General features: G+C 39.3%; 1 long non-coding RNA gene across 2 annotated transcripts; it reads right to left on the bottom strand.

The window, feature by feature from the left end:
- Positions 1-6,637: 6,637 nt before the first annotated feature.
- Positions 6,638-7,521, bottom strand: LOC136245044 (uncharacterized). Of its 2 annotated transcripts, none has more exons than XR_010695707.1 (5): positions 7,484-7,521; positions 7,134-7,262; positions 6,899-6,963; positions 6,781-6,819; positions 6,638-6,731 (listed from the first exon to the last, which is right to left on the bottom strand). It is a non-coding gene; the product is annotated as an uncharacterized lncRNA (long non-coding RNA). The 2 variants fall into 2 exon arrangements; XR_010695706.1 differs by lacking the exon at positions 7,484-7,521 and adding an exon at positions 7,311-7,400.
- Positions 7,522-8,232: the final 711 nt, after the last annotated feature.

Here is an 8,232-nt window from a genome sequence, read left to right as displayed (position 1 = left end):
CACAAGCAAGGACTTACAGTGTGTGCTTCAACCACTTACTGTTTTCCCATAAAGTGCAAAGTTGTTAGAAAAACATGGGAACTAAGGTATAAATATTCAGCATAATAGGTAAATATTGAGCATTAATTTAAGCACAATAGGAAAATTTTTGAGCAATGCAGCATAGCATAATAGGTAAAATAAGGAGCATAGTTGGCGGGTCCCTACCTGTCAGTTAATAAAAATACAAAATACATACATACGTATTATGTAGGCGTACTATCGGGGGACAGGCCCTCAAGAAAAGTTTTTTTTTAAATATAGGCAAAAGTTTTAGCATGATTGGCATAGTAAGATTTTGTGTTTTTTTTTGTAGTTCCTATTGTAAAGTACTAAAGTCGCAAAAATTGTATAATTTCTGGGGCTCCCTGATTTTTTACTTTATGCTACAGTCATATATACATGCTGTGTTTTCCCCCTACCACACCCCCACCATCCTGCATATCTGGTCCACAATCGCCACTCTGTGTAGCTATTTGCAGATAACTTCATATAGCAGTGGCATAACCAGGAAAAAATTTTCACCGAGGTAAAGTTTATGCATCGACCTAATTGAGAGGGTCTGAGTGTATTATGATGACTGCTCTATTAGAGTATCTTGATCTTTATTCATACAAATTTAAGTAGTCCAACCAATGCCAGACCTTGTCACCGTGGGTTCCGGCCCTGCTTAGTACTACAGCCATATATTCTAATATGTGTGGTACAGTTGTGTTGTTAGTAATGTTTGAGTAGAAAAATACGGGTGGCCAAAACTCAGGCCTGCTGCTGTCTGAATTGGATCCACGTTTTCTAGAGAAATTGGAATAGATAAGCATGATACCTTTTTTCCTACTTCATAAAGCTGGTGTAACACATGAATTAGAGTACTTGATTTTTCATCATTGTGCACTGGGAAATTCATTTGCTGATAAAACAAAACTGTTATTATGGTCTATCCAAACTTCATAGGCTACAAAGATGCTAAACACTTACCCACACTGTCATCAACTACAAGACTGTTTTATACACACTAGTAATCCCGTGACATTTATGAGGACTCCCATTTCGACACCCTGCAGTAGTACACTAAATCCAGCTGAGGACTTGTCAGAAAACGGTAACACACTGTCCAGAATTAATGATTCCGTGGCACCAGTGTCTCTTAGAACATCAATTGGTACCTTCTTCTCACTTCCCTCAAGATAAACAATGCCCTTAAACACAAATGGTGACAGACTACCCTCTGCTGCAGTCAACTTATCTTGCTTCTTGATTTTCTCCGCTGAACTGTCCATAGCCTTCCGTGTGATCAGTAGCTCTGGATCTACCCTTTGATTCTTCTTTTCTAAGGCTCTACATTCTGACATTACATGGCCCTTCTTTTTGCAGTAGTACCAGCTGGAAATCATTGGCTTCTCCGGACTGGTGGATCACTAGAGGTACACCCAGATGTTTGAGAACTACCAGTACCAGTTGTGATGGCACCAGAATGACCCTTGCGAGCAGTAAAAGATTGTGAATCCTCAGAACGTCTGAATACAGATTTATGTGTCAGCATAGTCATCAGCCAACACTGCAGCCTGGTGAAGGTTTTCCACCTTCTATTCATCAATATAAGTCTTAAATTCTGTTGGTAGACAGTTGACACAGCCGAACATAATCCTTGTTGACATTCTTCGAAAAGCAACATCGGTCAAACAGCATCTCCTTTTCCCTTACAAACTCTACATATGTCTGTTTTTCTATTCTCTTTGTGTTCTGAACCATTGACGATAGGCCTCAGGGACCAGCTCGTAAGCCTTTAGATTGCTCAGTGTCCTACTGGGAACTTTCCTCTACTGATAAGGACGAGTAAACTGCTCTGGCTTTTCCTACAAGACCACTTTGTAGAATCAATGTCCACGCATCCTTAGGCAACTTCAAGCTCCGTGCTACTTTCTTGAAATGCAAAAAGTACTTGTCTACATCAGTTCCAGAGAAACTAGGAACAAACTTCACATGTTTACTCACATCAAAAAGTGGTTCTCCACTCCTTGTTTCTGTTGAACTAGCGGGATGTGGCACTGCTGGTGCTATTTTGGACATTTCTAGCTCCTTCAATTTCAGTTGGACCTCTAACTCTTTCTCTCAGCTGTAGCTCTTTTGCATTCAGTTCTGCTTTTCTTTCTTTAGCTCTCTCTTCCAGTTCTAATTGCCGAAAGGTAGTTGCTGACTCTGTAGGTTCTACTTCATCAGAAAAAGTTCCTTCTCACGTAAATAATTTATAATCACCTACCGAATCTCCCCCTTCTTCATGCCGCTAGCGACGGTAAGTTTGTAGTGTTCTGCCACTTGTGTTAACTCAGTTCGCTTTAGCGAAGATAGTGCCTTAATTGATGGCTCATCAGTGAAGGATTCAATGTCTAATGACATATTGTTCGAAACAAGATTAAGCCAACAAGCTGGCAAAGTCAGTTCCAATTAGTGCTCACTGCAAAGTTCATTCAATAACTGTCCTCAGAGTCCTGTGTGAAAAAAAAACAACCCAAAACAGCAAAGTCGCTTTACCACAATACAAGCGTCACCTTATCAGGTACCATTAATCCGGTACAAAGGATTAAGGCTTAGCAGTTTTGAAACCGCAAGAAGAGATACGATAGAAACGAACGAAGACTACAGGAAACAGTCAATTAGCAAGAATCTCCTTTTCTGCTCCCGGACAAGCCCTCAAGTCTGTTACAAGACGGGTTCCAGATGGATTCAACAGGAGCACGATGGTGACACAATAACTTAATAACTCTTATTCTTTAGGACTCTCACGCATGCGCATAGTACACACACATATATTCCACTATATACATAACATACATCACAAGTAGAATGACGTAAATTGCATTGTCATAGAATGGATGCTTCAAAAGTTACAGCGCTCTGTGCAAAGAATGTGTATTTATCAACTTTTAAAGGGTTGATTACTCATATACTCCACAATGGTGTCCTGGATTTCCATGATGGTGTCCTGGATTTCCAGGATTTCAGTTTGTAAATCATCTTGTGATTGAATTGTCACTGTGACCTGGTTATTAGTTGTGGCAATACATCCTTCTTTCGGGCTAACTGTTCAAGAGTGCTGGTGAGTTATGTAATTTGAGTGTCTATTAAAGTGTTTTCATTTGCCAGAATCTCATCAACTTTCTTGAATGCTCGTGTGATGTGAGCTCAGTAGGCCGCACGTGATCCCTTGACACATTGTATCTCCTCCATCTCCTTGGTCTTTCAACTTCACAAACAATATCGACTAAAGTACAACGCTTGCCTTTGAGGGGTACACTGTTCGGTTAGGCCATGTTTAAGTTTCTGGTTAAACAAATTGGAAGAGTTCGCTTTGCAAAGTGAATCCTGGTCACAGCACCATGTAAGGATGGAGGAGTGACACACACACAAAAGATAAAACCACAATCAGTTAAAGTAGAGATGCACCAATAATTGGATCGGTGATCGGATTGGTTGCCAATATGGCACTTTTACTATATCGGTAATCGGCACAAACACTCTGGGAACCACTATCATTGCCAATAGTTTGCATGGCAAATATTAGTGTCATTTTTGCAATGAAAAGCTTTTTGTTCACTACAAACAAATGAAAGCCTCTCTATACTATTCCATAAAGTGCTAAGTTACGAGAAGCCATATGACTGCTCGTGGAAGTACTGCTATTTGTGATAAAAAAATTCTTACGTGGATCTTCTGAAAATGATAGCTGAAAACTAAACTTATAATCTATGTATAATGATAACTAATCAAAACACAGACAGTGGAGCATGTATTAAAATATTTGTAGTGCCTTACTGGCTCTTACTATAGTATACTACTCCAACTATGGCAATGGAAGCTTCAACCAGCAGGAGCTGAGCAGAATGGCTGATATCATGACCAAGTAAGCTAATAAACTGTTAAGACACCAAACAAACGGCTGATCTACAGCATGCAAAGAATTTAAGGAAGACTGAAGTCGTTCTTGACCCCCTTAGAATCAAAATTAAATCACACGGTGTATTTGTTGAGGCTGAAAGGTTTAAGGAAAGATGGAGGTAAGAACAGGCTAAAGCAAGCTTTAAAAGCAATATGGTCTAATTCACAACAGTTTCTGTGCACTTTTACAATAACAATGGACATAGCCATTAAAAAAAATACAGCACACAGATCGTTCTATCCTACTAAACCCATGCTATACTCCAAGTCGGTTTCAGAACTAGAGCAAATATATGAGGAATTCAAAGCTCATCTTACAGTTCACAAGTATCTAGCATTCGTACAGCACATTTCCAGTCATGGCCTTGCCGTGATGAGTGAGCACTCTCGTTACAGGTGTGGACTTCCTGTAATACAAACAATGTATTCGAAGCAGGTGTGCACATACTAAAAGAAATTGTCATCAGCAGAGTAAAAGCATACAATTAGGTCGAAATGTTTCAATTAGTGATAGAGAAAATGGAAACTATTACCAATGCAAACTATTGACATTTGAACACAATCACATTGATACTACTGCACTACAGTCAGATCACAATATTCAGTTATTAACATGCATACATGCATCATATTTCATGTTAATCATACAGTACAATAGTAACTGTATAGTACGGACCACAAAGGAGTATATGTGGCCCACGAAATAACATCACCAAAAAACCAGGGTGCATTGTTTTGATTGAGAAATCCCAGTCCAACCATTTTTCTTAAAACCTTTTTCCGATATTCAACAACATCTGCACCTTCGTGGCCTTCTACAAAGCAACCCTTTTTAGCAGTGAGCACCTCAAAACCTAACTCGTGCAGCCAATGCCTTGCTGTTTCAACTAATATCTTTCTTGGAAATCCAGGCTCCAATGTTATATTAGTAAGCAGTTCCTCATTAATCCATTCACACAATTTGCATGCTGTGAGATTGGGCCTGCCCTTAACTGCAGCATTTGTCGCACGTAATTGGTAATTTTTTCATTTAACATTTCATTTGTCCAAATCACACTGGAGCGCTGATATTGGCCTTGCTCACTCTTGGGAATCTTGCAATCATTCCCATAAACTCATCTCTCCACTCTGATTGTTTTTTCTGATTTCCCAATCATTAACCCAGCCAACTCTGATGCTTCAGTGTATCCCTTACCGACAGTATTACAAAGGTGATACTGCAAAAATATTGCTAGTGAATACTTGTCATCACGAGAAAGCTGAGCCACCTATTCTTCGCAAAACACTTCAGATTGATGATGTGTGTCAGATTGTAGGCTGGAATTCAACTCAAACGAAGGGTCTATCTTTTCATCATCAGTGTTGGCAGCTTCAGACAAAAGATTGAGCAAGTCTTCCATGGTCTTGGGTTCTCTCCGGCGTCTCCAAACACACAGCCGCTTTAGGCGATCTCTAGCATGCTCCAAGTTTACAGAACCATTCCTGTCTTTTCCTCTTCTTTTGCATGTTAAAAACTCGATAGGATGTCGAAGAAACAACAGAAAACAATCAAGCGTGTCCGCAAGTATTACGTATACTGGCATCATAAGCGGAACAAAAAAAATTCTTAATACAAATTTTTTTGCGGGCGATCGTGTAACTCCGTAATCCATGGTCAAATTTGCACAATTTTTGGTGGTTTTATAAAAGGCATATTATTATTACGAACAGCATAAGAAATAACTAGCCACAGCTTTTAACAAGAAATATATGCTCATATTTCTATTTTGGTAGTTTATGCCTTGGTGCACTTTATAGCTTTTGTATGATTAAATATATGTATATTTAACACTGAATGATTATCACATACTGTAGTTAATAAGGTGACTTCTTATATAAATGAACTGTAGCTGAAACTCTCATTGTTTGTAGCTGAACTGTTTTCAGGGTGATTTATTTCTAGCTGAATTTTCTACAGGATGGTTTGTTTAAAAAGTGAACTCTCTACAGGATGGTTTCTTTGTAGCTGATCTCTCTACAGGGCGACTTGTTTCTAGCTGATCGCTCTACAGGGTGAACTTGTTTCTGGCTGATCTCTCTACAGGGTGACTTGTTTCTAGCTGATCTCTCTACAGGGTGAACTTGTTTCTGGCTGAATTCTGTACAGATGCCAGGCCTACCAGAACAAGTTGATGTTTGACCATCTAAAAACTAGGCGCTAACAATGCATCACATTATAATGGTACATGTAATCTACCTTTCCTTTTTGCAGATCTTTGCTACTGTATATCTTACTGAGGCGATCACGATTAGAGAAGAATGGGCAAGGGTTCTGTTCCTCACATCTGGCACCCATGCTTATCTCTATACGGGTACAAGACTGTAGGTATAAGAACAGTTGGCCATCCAAGGAAATTGACTTAGTATAATGAATATGATAAATCTTCATACCATCATTAGATCCTAAGTGTTTCCTTTCAAGGAAAGTTACCTGAATGTCTCCTTTATGGTACTAGATAATGAGTACACGTGATCAAAAGTGCTTGACCACTATAGATGCATGGTATGGCTAGTGCAACTGTTGCAGCATGTAGCACAACAGCAAGCCTTCATCATTTCATTCAAAGGATGACACCCGTGTAATAACATTTTCAACAGATTTTAGCTGCTTAAATAAATCCATTGTTTTTACCATACACTGTATGAATATGAATAAATAAAACTTTCTATTTAAGTGTCATTGCAGAACTAGTCAAATCCAACCAGACCAAGCATGTGTTCTATGGAAAGTGCTAATTATAATGAATACGCTTATTGAATAACTCTTACATTTTAATCCCATGTGTTGATCTTTTCCTAATTCTGATCCTGCATACGCATAAGTAAATGGAGTTCCACATAGAGCACCACTTCAATAGAATACACTTTAATAAGTATATAGGCTTACATTTGTCAGTGAATTAGTATGCCTGAATCCTTTCTTTTCTCCTGTACAGCATGTCCATCTCAATCCTGCATAATGCATAGAAGATAAACCGCTGCTTGGCCCTTTAAGTGATCAACTAACATTGCTAACAAATTCCTTTATATCTTGCACCACTAACTGGTGCTTTTATGTCTACAAAAGGGAGTTTGTGTACAACCTAGCAACAGTTAGAATATGCTACATTTAATGCACTTGCATTGTTATTATATGCTTGGTCTTTCCTCCATTCTGACCTCTAATCTCCTCCTCTTGTATACTCCCATATATATATAGCTTGGTCTCAACACATCCATAGTTTGCCTACAAAGTGGAGTCCATGCACAACCTAGCAACAGTATGAATTAATTAGAAAACACTGCATTATAGCACTTACATTGTTATATTGTGCTTGGTCTTTCCTCCCATCCAACCTCCATTCTCCTCCGCTTGTACTCTGATATAGCTATAGGTCTCGACACGTCTGTAGTGTGTGTCTACAAAGTGGAGTCCTTGCACAACCTAGCAACAGTATAAATTAATTAGAATACACTGCATTATAGCACTTACATTGTTATTTTGTGCTTGGTCTTTCCTCCCATCCAACCTCCATTCTCCTCCCTTTGTACTCTGGCATAGCTAGGTCTCAACACGTCTGTAGTGTGTGTCTACAAAGTGGAGTCCTTGCACAACCTAGCAACAGTATGAATTAATTAGAATACACTGCATTATAGCACTTACATTTTTATTTTGTGGTTGGTCTTTCCTCCCATCCAACCTCCATTCTCCTCCCTTTGTACTCTGGCATAGCTAGGTCTCAGCATGGTGCTTTATATATCTGTACATGCTTTATGAATCATTGTTGGTAACACTGCGCAGCCGTTCCATCTCCTGGGATGCTGCTTTGGATGTCTTAATTTTAGCACTAAGTCAAGCAGGGCGACCCCTTCTAAAGTTCGCACCCTGCTGAGGGCTACATAGGCCATGCCATCTTCAAACATGGCTGGATCCAGATCAATTACAGCTGCATCTAAAGATAATCCTTGTACTTAGTGGATAGTTGCAGCCCAACACAATAACAATGGCAATTGAGTTCGTTACACCTTGTGGAGCAAAGAATTTGGCTGAAATAGGCCTAATCTCTACAGCCTCAACTCCGTTGGTACCAGGTACTTGTATTGTATGAATCCTTCCTACACGTGGGTCATGGAATTTTACAAGTACTGCAGCTGGAAGTGACCCTGGTTGGTATTGACATTCTGTATTCCATTTAAATCCAATAATCACCCCATGGACACCATTTACTAAGCCATCTTTAC

The sequence above is a fragment of the Dysidea avara genome, chromosome 15 (genome assembly GCF_963678975.1).
Source record: "Dysidea avara chromosome 15, odDysAvar1.4, whole genome shotgun sequence".
Lineage (NCBI taxonomy): Eukaryota > Metazoa > Porifera > Demospongiae > Dictyoceratida > Dysideidae > Dysidea > Dysidea avara.
The sequence above is the reverse complement of the archived record's forward strand: the minus strand, read 5'-3'. Positions and strand labels throughout refer to the sequence as shown.